The 13,117-nt window shown below is 38.3% G+C and overlaps 1 pseudogene; it reads left to right on the top strand.

The window, feature by feature from the left end:
* Nucleotides 1–4,835: 4,835 nt before the first annotated feature.
* Nucleotides 4,836–12,674, top strand: LOC118039175 (disease resistance protein RPM1-like; annotated as a pseudogene).
* The last annotated feature ends 443 nt before the right edge of the window (nt 12,675–13,117 follow it).

Below are 13,117 nucleotides of genomic sequence, written 5' to 3'. Positions count from 1 at the left end.
ATGTTTGATCAAGAAAGTGAGAGATGCAACTTATGACACGAAGGATGCTCTCGATAATTTCAGGCTATACCTTGCTAGTGATACTGGGCATGGGTTTTTTTTCCTATTTCAGAAAAATCTCTCACTCTATTAAGGTTGTAAGAGCTCGACATCGAATTTGTTGATAAAGGTATATAAAGAACTGAATGTTGATGATAACTAGAAAAACAAAGAACAAAGAGCAGAATGTTTTTCATGTAGGTTACTGTCATCCCTTAGCTTTTATTTATAGATGAAATCAATCACAACACAATTAAGAAACATAACTAACATAAACTCCTTTATTTATGGAGCTATGTAACTTATATATCCTAAATAAGTTTCATATCTAAAGAAGTAAAAACTGACTAAACAACATTAAGATAATGATGTTACTAATAGATAAACATTAATGAAAGATAACATATGGCTGAGACATTAATTTCAGCTTTGGTGCCATAACTTCAACACTCCTTGGTTTCAAAGCTACACATTCCTATCATCTCCCTTAGATCTTCAAATCTATCTTTAGCTAAAGGCTTGGTGAACAGGTCTGCTAATTGCTCTTTTGAAGTGCAGTATATCATCTCTAGTTCCCCTTCTTGTTGGAATTGCCTAATAGCATGGAACTTGATCTTCATATGCTTGGTCCTGTTATGAAAAACAGAATTCTTTGAAATAGCTATTGCTGATGTATTGTCACAGAACAATTCCGTGGGACTTCGTTGATCAAAGTCTAGATCATTCAACATTTTCCTTAGCCATATCAATTGCTTTGCTGCCACATATGCTGCTATGTATTCTGCCTCTGTAGTGGAATGTGCAACCACTGATTGCTTCTTTAAGTTCCAACAGAAAATGCTTCCTCCAATAGCAAAGCAATAACTTAAGGTGCTCATCATTTCTTCATCACTTCTAGCCCAATCACTATCAGAAAAACCAACAAGTTTAACAAACTTGATTTCATAAAATGCATGCCAAACTCTAAGGTCCCTTTCAGATATCTCATAACTCTCTTGGCTGCAACAAAATGGATTTGACTTGGACTTTGCATGAACCTAGAGAGGTAATTGACAACAAAAACAATGTCTGGACGTGTAGCAGTTAAATACAACAAGCTGCCAACTAAACTTCTGTAGGCTTTTCCATCAGTTTTGGGAGCTCCATCCTCCTTCATTAGCTTGTGTCCCAGTACCATAGGTGTACTAACTGGTTTACAATTTTCCATTGCAAATTTGTTTAGTAGCTTCATTGTAAACCTCTTTTGACATAGGAAATAACCTTGCTCTGATTGAATTACTTCCATGCCTAAGAAGTATGACAGCAAACCAAGTTCATTCATCTCAAACTTATCCTTCATGTTGGTTTTAAACTCCTCTACTAGTTGCTCCTTGTCTCCTGCAATCAATAAATCATCTACATACACTGATACGATCAGAGTATGTTTGTCAACATTTTTCACATACAAAGTTACTTCATTCATGCTTCTTTCAAAGCCTAAACTCAAAAGATACCCATCCAATTTGCTATTCCAGACTCTAGGAGCCTGTTTAAGTCCATACAAAGCCTTCTTTAGCAAATATACTTTGTTTGATGTGATCTCCTTTTCAAAGCCATCAGGTTGTTCAACATATATTTCTTCATTTAGAACACCATTTAGAAATGCAAACTTAACATCCAATTGAAAAATATGCCAACCATTTTGTGCTGCTAAAGCAAGTAAAAGCTTTATTGTATCAAGCCTAGATACTGGAGAAAATGTCTTAGTGAAGTCAATACTTGGCTCTTGTGAATCTTCACTATAAGTCTTGCTTTGTGCTTGCTGATACTCCCATCTGCATTCAACTTGGTTTTGAAAATCCATTTCACACCAATTACCTTCTTGTGAATGGGTCTGTCAACCAATATCCATGTTTCATTCTTTTCTATCATCGTGAGCTCCTCCTTCATTGCAGCTATCCATACTTGTGAGTTGATAGCTTCTTCAAAATCTATTGGTTCTGTTTCAGCAACATTGCACCTGCTGTAAATGTCAGCTAAGAACCTTGTCCCCCTTACTGGTTTGTCATCGACAATATCATCATCCTCTGTAGCATCCAGTTCAATTTGATACTCCTATTTTGTCCCTTCAGTTGATGCAGCTTCCCAATTTCATATACCATTCTCTGCAACTTTTACATCTCTAGCAATCACAACTTTATTAGATTTCAGATCATAGATTTTATAAGCCTTAGATTTTGTGCTATAGCTTATAAGAATTCCCATATTAGCCTTTTGATCAAGTTTTCTTCTCTTAACTTTAGGTTGCAAGACATATCAAAGGCTGCCAAAAACTTTTAAATGATCAACATTGGGTTTAAAGCCATACCAGATTTCATAAGGAGTCTTATCTCCTAACACTCTTGTGGTCATACAATTTAGAAGGTAAGATGTTGTGTTTACTGCCTCTTCCCAGAATTTTAATGGCATTTTCTTCTCATATAGCAAACATCTTGCCATTTCTATCAATGTTCGGTTTTTCCTCTCACTTACTCCATTCTGTTGTGGAGTGTAGGGAACTGTCAGTTGGTGTTTGATCCCTTCTTTTGCCAAGTATGCCGCAAATTATCGAGAGCTATACTCCCCTCCATTGTCATATCTTAATATCTTCAATTTGTTTCCTGTTTCTAGTTCAACTGCTGCTTTGAACTTGACAAACTCAGCAAACACATCAAATTTTGATTTCAGAAAGTAAACCCAGCAATACCTACTATAATCATCAACAAACAGAAGAAAATACTTTGAACCATTCAATGATTCATTATGCATCGGCCCACACACATCTGTGTGTACAAGCTGGAGTTTTGATAGTGCTCTATATGCATTGTTAGGAAAAACAACTCTAGTTTGTTTCCTAACTGATAGGCTTCACAAATACTCTTTTGTTCTTGTATATCTGGTAAACCGTGAGTCATCTGCAGGTCAACCATTCTCTTTAAAGTTTCATAATTGAAGTGCCCCAACCGTTTGTGCCAGAGAACAGATTCATTGTTCTCATAAGTGTTAGCACTCAAACATACTTCTCTCCAATCAACATCAAAACTTATGTTCATTATTTTTGTAGAAAGCAGTAGCACTCCATTTTTATCATTAATATCACATACTCCATCATTAAAGAATATTGAGTAACCAAATTCCAGTAATTGTCCTAGATTTTGATTAATTAGGTATATAAAGCACATTTTTTAGAGTTTTTGTACCTGACATTGTTGCAACTTCAATAACCCCTTTGCCTTCAACCTTCACATACTCTCTATTGCCAATTCTTACATTAGACATGTAGCTTTTATCCAAATCCTTGAATAAACTCAAATTTGCAGTCATATGATTAATGCAACCATTATCAATAAGCCATGATGAATTGTTTACCTTTGTTGTGTTGCATATCTGTTCTAATGTAGCCATGAATAAAATATCTTCCTTGACTTCTGAATAATCAGCTACTTGAGCTTGTTTTATTGTTTCTGCTTTATTTTTGCAGAATCTTTGAATGTGACCAAATTGCTTGCAGTTTTGGCATTGTGCATTCTTGAGCCAACACCAGGCTTCAAGATGATTTGTTTTCTGACAGAATTTGCAAGCAAGAAACTGTTCTTTCTTCTCTTTCCCTCTAGTGAAGTTGTTGTTGTTGTTGTTGTTGTTTTGTTGCCAATTATTGGATTACCAGCCTTTCCCTTTTTCTCTTTTTCCTTCTTGATTGTTTCTGTAAAAATTCTTAGCCCGGTTCTTATCCTTGTAAACTATAACAAGAGCTCCTTCACTTGATCCTTCTTGTCTATAAGCTTGCCTTTTCTCCACAGCTTGCAATGCATTTACCAGTTCTTGCAGGCTCATTTCAGAGAAATCTTTAGAATCTTCTAAAGAGCAAATTTTATGTTCAAATTTTTCTGGTAGACTTACTAGAACTTTCTCTACTATTCTTGAATCTAGAAAATCTTCTCCCAAAAGTCTCACTTGATTCACAAGTTTTAAAATTTGAGAAGAGAAGTCTTTGATGGTTTCAGTTTCTTTCATCTTCAAACCTTCAAATTGTCTTCTAAGATTTAAAATATGCATCTTCCTTACTTCTCATCACCATGAAATTCTGCTTTTAATTTATCCCATGTTTCTTTGACAGATTTACAAGCCATAATTCTGGTGAAGATTTCTTCACTCACAGCATTATGAAGACAAGTAAGAGCTTTGAATCGCTTTGTCTTTTCTTCATTAAAAAACTTTATACGTGCGATCGTATGATTGTTTCCTAGTGGAGTTGGTGGCTTATCGCTCTCCACTATCTCCCACAAGTCAAAAGCTTTGAGATAAGTTTCCATTTTCACAGCCCACACACCAAAATTCTGCTCTATGAACACTGGTGTTTTTGCTGGAAAATTTGCAGAATCCATTTCTTAAAAAAAAAAAAAACTCACTTAATCTCTCGTGTTTCACTCACATTCCTTTCAAAGAAAAATGCTTTGATTTAACCTCACTAATCTCTCGTGTTTCACTCACAATCCCTTAAAAGATCAAAGAATGCTCTGATACCAATTGTTGATAATAGGTATATAAAGAAATGAATGTTGATGATAACCAGAAAAACAAAGAACAAAGAACAAAGAGCAGAATGTTTTTCATGTAGGTTACCGCCATCCCTTAGCTTTTATTTATAGATGAAATCTATCACAACATAATTAAGAAACATAACTAACATAAACTCCTTGATTTATGAAGCTATGTAACTTATCCTAAATAAGTTTCATATATAAAGAAGTAAAAACTGACTAAACAACATTAAGATAATGATGTTAGTAATAGATAAACATTAATGAAAGATAACATATGGCTAAGACATTAATTTCAGCTTTGGTGACATAATTTCAACAGAATTGATTCAAAAATTCAAATCATCAAGTCTCGAGTGATCAGTATCTCAGACGTAAAGAAACACTTCAAGTTCCGTGCTAGGATAACTGTATCTCAATCTTTTAAGAGAGAGGACCTCTTAAAAGACATGATTCAACAGCTCTTCCGTGTTCACAGGAAACCAGATCCAAAAGGTGTGGACAACATGAACTACAATAAGCTAAGGAGTGTCATCCATGAATTCCTCCGACAGAAGAAATACCTGATTGTCCTGGACGATGTGTGGCACACAAGTGATTGGCGTGCTTTCCAGCATGCGTTGCCGAACAGCATCTGTGGCAGTCGGATATTGGTCACAACACGTAACACTGAAGTTGCCTCTACTTCATGCATGGATTCCCCTGACAAAGTCTACCCTTTAAATCCGTTGTCTCAAGAACAATCTTGGACTTTGTTCTGCAAAAAATATATTTCAGGATAACCCTTGCCCTCCACATTTGAAGAATGTTTCAGAAACAATTTTGGGTAGATGCGCGGGATTGCCGCTTGCAATTGTAGCAATTAGTGGTGTTCTGGCAACAAAGGACAAGAGTAAAACAGAGGAATGGGAAATGGTACATCTTAGCCTCGGTGCTGGATTAGAAGAAAATGACATGCTGATGAGTGCAAGAAAAATACTGTCACTCAGTTACAATGATTTGCCTTCCTATCTTAAATCTTGTTTGTTGTATCTCAGCATCTTCCCTGTGGGTAATCGATTGTGGATAGCTGAAGGATTTGTGAAAGGCAAAGAAGGAATGACAGTAGAGGAAGTTGCACAGGACTACCTGAATGAGCTCATGAAGAGAAGCTTGGTTCAAGTGGTTAAGGCAACCATATTAACAGCAACAAAACAACTCAGCAGCAGCAGCACAGGATCCTCACCTTAGCCAGCAACCGCAGCAGCAGCAGGAGACAACAGCAGCAGCACCACAAGATCCTCACTCTCGTCACCAACCATTCTGAAATAACATCTCCAACGGCTACTATTCAGAATGGAAATTAACCATACATGGAAATCATAGCTGTGGCTACCTCAACCAACGGCTACATCTCAAAGAAGGAAACTACAGCTATGGCACACCTCACGTTGAAGGAAACAAATCAATATATATAAATAAGGAATATTGTATTCATAGAAAGAAATAAGTAATGAAAAGGCAATAGCTAATTACTACTCTATATATAAAGAGTATCCTGTACAAATTGTAAAATAGTTGTGCTCACGTTTGTATGCTTAAGTGTATTGCAGTAAAACACATATTCTTCATCTACTGCATCCCCTGTTCAGTTTCTTCTCTTGGTATCAGAGCTTGAGTGAGCACACACGTATCAAACACAATCACATCCTTCACAATGACTTCGTTGTCTCTCAATGTTGGTAACTTCATTACCCTCAAACTTAACCAAATAAACTACCCGTTATGGGGAGAACAAGCTTTGGCTCTTGCAGAAAGTCAGGAGCTTGTTGAGCATCTCACCAATGAAGTTCTTGCACCAGCAAAATACAACACACAAGATTCAATCAACAACCTGCACACAGAAAATACAGCACCAGTCCTAACAGAAGCCTTCATCACTTGGAGAAAATCTAACCGACTCCTTCGAGGTTGGATTATTGGAACCTTGTCTGAAGAAGCACTTAGTCTTGTTGTTGGACTAGAAACAACATCTGCTGTTTGGGAAGAATTGAAGAATGCATATGCTAAGGATTCACAAGAACGTGAATTCACACTTCGGCAGCAGGTTACTTACTTCCGTAAACATGAAAATCAGTCCATGGAAGAGCATATCCGCACCTTCAAAAGATTTTGTGACAGCCTTGGAGCAATTGGAAAACCAGTTTCAGACAATGAAAAGGTTTTTTGTCTTCTCACTAGCCTTGGTCCACAATATGAAAACTTCACAACAACCATGCTGAAGCCTCCAAGACCATCCTATTCAGAGCTGGTTTCACAGCTTCAAAATTTTGATCAACACCGAAATTGGTTCTCCTCCCATACAGACATAACAAACACACAGGTTCCACAACAATTTGCGTTTTATGGACAACAACAGCACCGCAATCAGCAGAGAACACGGCAGCCTTCCTCAGCACGCAACACATATCAGTTCACATCTAATGGAAAAGGATTTCAAGCCCAGCAATCTAGAGATCAAAACAGAAGGTATGTTAATCCCACTCAACAACGCCGTCCTCCACCACCAGGAGAATGCCGCATGACTCAAACAGAACGAGATTTGTATCGTGAAGACAAATGCCAATATTGTGGCACAATGGGTCATATTGCTAAAATATGCTGGTGGATACCTAAACAAAATACTACTCAGGACACTGAAATCCCACAAGCACTAGCAGCTCTTACGCTAGACAACACTGTAGTTGACACAGAATGGACATCAAATACTGGTGCATCAAATCACATGACAAGTAAGCCAGGTATGTTAACTGATGTTCGTAAGTATTTTGGAAATGACTCTGTTGTTATTGGAAATGGATCTTCTCTACCGATTGTTGGTATTGGAGATTCATTTATTAAACAAAACAATACTAAATTACCTATTAATGATGTTCTCCTTGTTCCTGAATTAACTAAAAATTTACTTTCAATAAGTCAGCTTACCAAACAATTTCCTATGAACTGTGAGTTTTTTGACGTCGATTTTTGTGTTAAGGAACGGAAAACAGGACAACCTCTGATCACAGGTAGACGTAAGGGTGACCTTTATGTCTTGCACAACTCGCCAGAATTACATTTTTCTTATCGTTTTAAAACTGGATCAGCAGAAGTTTGGCATCAACGCCTAGGACATCCTCAAGCTTCTGCAGTGCAGCTATTAAAAAATAAAGGATTGATTGACGCCACAGCTATGAAGACTGAGCAACTTTGTGATAGTTGTCAATTAGGAAAACTTAGCAAATTACCTTTTTCGCATTCTGAACACTCCAGTACTGATGTTTTTGAAAAAATACATTGTGATTTATGGGGACCTGCCCCTGTTTTATCAATTGGAAAATTCAAATATTATGCTTGCTTAGTAGATGATTTCTCTAAATATACATGGATAATTCCTCTTCATAACAAATCTGATTTTCTAACAGTGTTTATATCATTCGAAAAGTATGTTAGTAGGCAATTCAATAAACAGATCAAAGTCTTTCACTCAGATGGAGGAGGAGAATTTATTAACGCAAAATTATCAAGTCATTTTCGCTCCACAGAAATTGTTCACCAGGTATCTTGTCCTTACACTCCTAACAAACAGGTATGGTTGAAAGGCGACACAGAATTATAAGAGAACTAGGTATGACAATGTTATTTCATAGTGGTACTCCTTTATTTTTATGGGTTGAAGCTTTTTCAACTGCTATTTATCTCATTAATAGACTACCCTCTTCTGCTCTTAACTCTGACACTTCGTACTTTCGATTACATGGTAAACATCCTATTTATTCATCTCTTTATATTTTTGGCTCCCGATGTCTCCCTTACACTTGGGACACAAGACGGAATAAATTTGATCCAAAAAGTGTTCCATGTATTTTTGTAGGATATAGTGATCAACATAAGAGATATAAATGCTTTCATCCAACAAGCAAAAATTTTTTTGTCTCACGACATGTGGTTTTTAGTGAATCTCTCCTTCCATATAAACAAACTAATACCACCGCAAATATTGATCACTCTAATCATGTCATTAGCATATTTGACTCTTGGCTAACTATTCCTGCTTCATGTTCTCCTGCAGATATCTCTGACACACCAGCAGCCCCGCCATACCTCAGCTCATTGCCCATACCCTTGCTTCCTATCGTGATCTCAGATACGCCAGCATGCTTTACAAATATTCCTCCAACTTCTATTGATCTGCCACTCCATGGTGACAGTACTCCAGCCCGCCAGCAGCTTCCGCAGCAGTATGACACTTCAATTACTCAGCTGGAGACACTCTAGCAGGAGACAGTGCACACTTCTTGCACTGATATCTCTAACTCTGCGGCTGAACACTACCATAGTCTGAAGAATGATATTCAACAGATGGCAGCTTCCACATAGCAGGCGATTGCCCATAATCTCTACCCTGATATTTCCAATCCTGAATCACAACATTCTATTCCTCTTCCCTCCGATCACCAGCAACCACTCAACTTAACTCCTCAGCAGCAGCAGGACCACTCAAATATAGCTCCTCACCCTATGGTTACTCGTTCACAACATGCTCTACACCAAGCAGCATAACCTCCCTGTAGTGATGCCTCCGCAGATGAGTTTGTTCCAAATTCCTCTACTTCAGCTCCTCGCACCATGACCACTCGGTCTCAACATGGCATCATAAAGCCAAATCCCAAGTATGCATTAACCTTTGTCATCTTTACTGGGATACCACGTGAACCAAGATCTGTGCGAGCTGCACTTGCTCATCCAGGATGGAAAGCAGCAATGGAGGATGAACTTACATCCCTACACCAAAATCAGACATGGAAGTTGGTACCTCGTACCACCGACATGCATATCATAGGTTCCAAATGGGTGTTTAAAACCAAACTCAAATCTGATGGCAGCTTGGAGCATCTCAAAGCTTGTGTTGTTGCCAAAGGATACCACCAAATTGATGGCCTCGACTACACTGAAACATTCTCTCCAGTTGTGAAGCCCGGCACCATTCAGCTAATTATCACTATAGCTCTTGTTCATAATTGGTCCCTACGGCAGCTTGATGTCAAAAACGCGTTTTTGCATGGTTTGATTTATGAAAATCTCTACATGGATCAGCCACCAGGAATGTTAGATCCTCATCGTCCACAGCATGTCTGCAAGCTCCAACGTGCCCTCTATGGCCTTAAACAAGCACCTCGTGCTTGGTTTGATTGTTTTAGTTCCTTTCTTCTCAAATACGGTTTTCTTTGCAGCTTAGCAGACCCTTCTCTATTTATTTTTCATTCTGATCATGGTTCTCTTATTCTCCTACTTTATGTTGATGATATACTTCTTACAGGAACTATAGATACACTTGTTGCAGACTTCATTACTCTACTCAGTCAAGAATTTTCCATGAAGGACTTAGGCCCTGCTCATCATTTTCTTGGCATAGAAATTTTGCCTACACCAACTGGACTTCACTTATCACAATCACATTATGCCCTTACAATTCTAGAACGTGCTGATATGGTTGACTGTAAACCCATGACTACACCACTTGAAGCCCGCACAAAAGCTTCCTCAAATGCTCCCTTTTTAGTGGATGCCAGTTTCTTCCAGGGGCTTGTTGGCTCCCTCCAGTACCTCACCCTTACTCGACCAGATCTCTCTTTTAGTGTTAATTATGTCTCTCAATTCATGCATGCTCCTACAACTGTTCACTTAAAAATGGTTCGCCGTATCTTACGATATATCAAAGGTACTATTCATAATGGTCTACACTTCACTTCTAAAACTAATCTTAATTTCTCTGCTTTTTCAGATGCTGATTCGGCTGGCTGTCTTACAACACGACGTTTTACCACTGGCTATTATGTCTTCCTTGGATGTAATCTCATCTCCTGGTGTGCTAAGAAACAACATACTATTTCACGCTCTAGCACTGAAGCTGAATATCGTGCTATGGCAAACACAGTTGCAGAACTTACCTGGTTGACCTACATTCTATATGACTTACACATTCCCTTGATATCTCCACCGGTACTCTATTGTGATAATCTCAGTGCACTCCATATGACGGTCAATCCTGTTTTCCATGCTCGTAGCAAGCACATTGAATTTGATTATCATTTTGTACGCGAACGCGTAGCTCTTGGGAAACTTATTACACATCATATTCCCACTACACATCAGCTTGCTGATCTGTTTACTAAGCCGGTGTCCAAAGCTACTCTTCTTCGTTTTCAACACAAACTTTGCCTCCAACCTCAACAACGTTTGAGGGAGGGTATTAACAGCAACAAAACAACTCAGCAGCAGCAGCAGCACAGGATCCTCACCTTAGCCAGCAACTGCAGCAGCAGCCAGAGACAACAGCAGCAGCACCACAAGATCCTCACTCTCGTCACCAACCATTCTGAAATAACATCTCCAATGGCTACTATTCAAAATGGAAATTAACCATACATGGAAATCATAGTTGTGGCTACCTCAACCAACGGCTACATCTCAAAGAAGGAAACTACAGCTATGGCACACCTCACGTTGAAGGAAACAAATCAATATATATAAATAAGGAATATTGTATTCATAGAAAGAAATAAGTAATGAAAAGGCAATAGCTAATTACTACTCTATATATAAAGAGTATCCTGTACAAATTGTAAAATAGTTGTGCTTACGTTTGTATGCTTAAGTGTATTGCAGTAAAACACATATTCTTCATCTACTGCATCCCCTGTTCATTTTCTTCTCTAACCAGTGATGGACGGGTCAAAATGTGCCGCGTCCGTGACCTCCTGCGCAAGATTATGATTACAAAAGCAAAGGATCAAGACTTTGTAGTGATTGCCAAGGAAGAAGGCACGATATGGCCAGAAAAATTTTGTCGTGTGTCTGTTGTAGGACAACAACTAACTACTGGGTTTAGACGGGGGGAAATTCAAATTAAGGGAAGTAGTTGATTGAACGGTGCGTTTTAGAGTAAGTCATTAAGTCAGAAATGGTGTGTTAATAGAGTTTATATTTCTTTTATAATTCTATTATAAGTCACGTGAAAAGGAAAGAAGGCACAAGCTGGTTGTTAGGCACGATTGTATATATATATATGGCATTCTGTTGCAACAGAGCCATGCATGAAATAACATTGAACTAATTCCTTTTCTTTCGGTGATTCTTCCCTTATACCTTCTCTGTGTTTTCATCATCTTCTTCTCCTTCTTTCCATCTTCTTCTTCTCTTCTTCTTCTTCTTCTTCTTCTTCTTCTTCTTCATCTTCTACTCTATCTCTTGTTGACCAAGTCATTCCTCCAAGTGGTATCAGAGCTACATCTTCAAACTTCAATGCCTCCTGAAATGAGATCCTAAGATGCTAGAAGGGTGGATGAAACCACCAATCCGGAGCAACCCCAGGCATATGATCTCTTCCAACAACAGCTTAATGATACCAAGGCCGATGCTAATATACGCTTCAAAGAACTTAAAGAAGTTATGGATGCCCTTGTTTCTTGTGTGGACGCAACATTGCAGAAGACCTAGCTTTCTTCAGAGGAGTGCAGCTTACCCAAGGCTCCTCAGTTTCCCACCACAAGCGATTCCCCTGCTCGATTCAACTGGGTTAATGAAGGTACACCTCCTCAATATCACTTACGTAGACCAAAATAAGAGTTTCCTATTTTTGAGGGAGTGAATGTCTTTAAATGGATTTATAAGTGTAACCAGTACTTTGATGTGGAAAAAATTGTTGAGCAAGACAAGCTCAAACTAGCTTCCTATTATCTAGATGACATGGCCCTATGCTGGCATCAAAATTACATGAGAAGCTTGGGAGGGCAGGCAGTATCCTGGTCAGAATATGTAGAGGATCTATGCTACAGGTTTGGGGGAGAGAAAAACCGTTTAGAGGAACTTATTGAACTTAAACAGAAAAATGACTTGGAAACCTATATCAAGGATTTTGATATCCTCTGGAATCGATCCGAAATTTCTGAGAAAAATACTTTGATATTCTTTATAGGAGGGCTAGATGTAGAAGTTAAGAATATGATCAAGATGTTTGAACCAAAAGTCCTTGAAGCAAGCATATACTTTAGCTAGATTGCAGGATAACACCCTCACCCATAAACATTATGGCTCTAATACTAACAAATAGACTTATCATCCAACCATTTTTGCTTACCAAAACAAACCTGCCACCCTTTCCAGCTACAATAAAAATCCTACCGAACCCCCAAGTAACAGCTTTAAACCACCAAACACAGGTATCTTACCAAACCCCCCACCTTACAACCCAAACACTACCTATAGAACCACTAGACCTATCAGAAACAGGGACTTAGATGAGATGAGAGCTAATGGCCTTTATTTTTGGTGTGATGAGAAGTTTATACCTAGGCACAAATGCCAGAACAAGAAGCTTTATTCCCTATGTGTTGAGGAAGAAAATGGGGAGGGTAGTGAGAAAGAGGGAGCCATTAACTTTTACCCTAACACCTATAACCCCTATATATCCCTCAATGCCTTAAAAGGAGTAACTGGCC

Source organism: Populus alba, chromosome 1, assembly GCF_005239225.2.
Source record: "Populus alba chromosome 1, ASM523922v2, whole genome shotgun sequence".
Classification (NCBI taxonomy): Eukaryota; Viridiplantae; Streptophyta; class Magnoliopsida; order Malpighiales; family Salicaceae; genus Populus; species Populus alba.
Note: the sequence above shows the minus strand (reverse complement) of the source record. Positions and strands in the feature narration are given on the sequence as shown.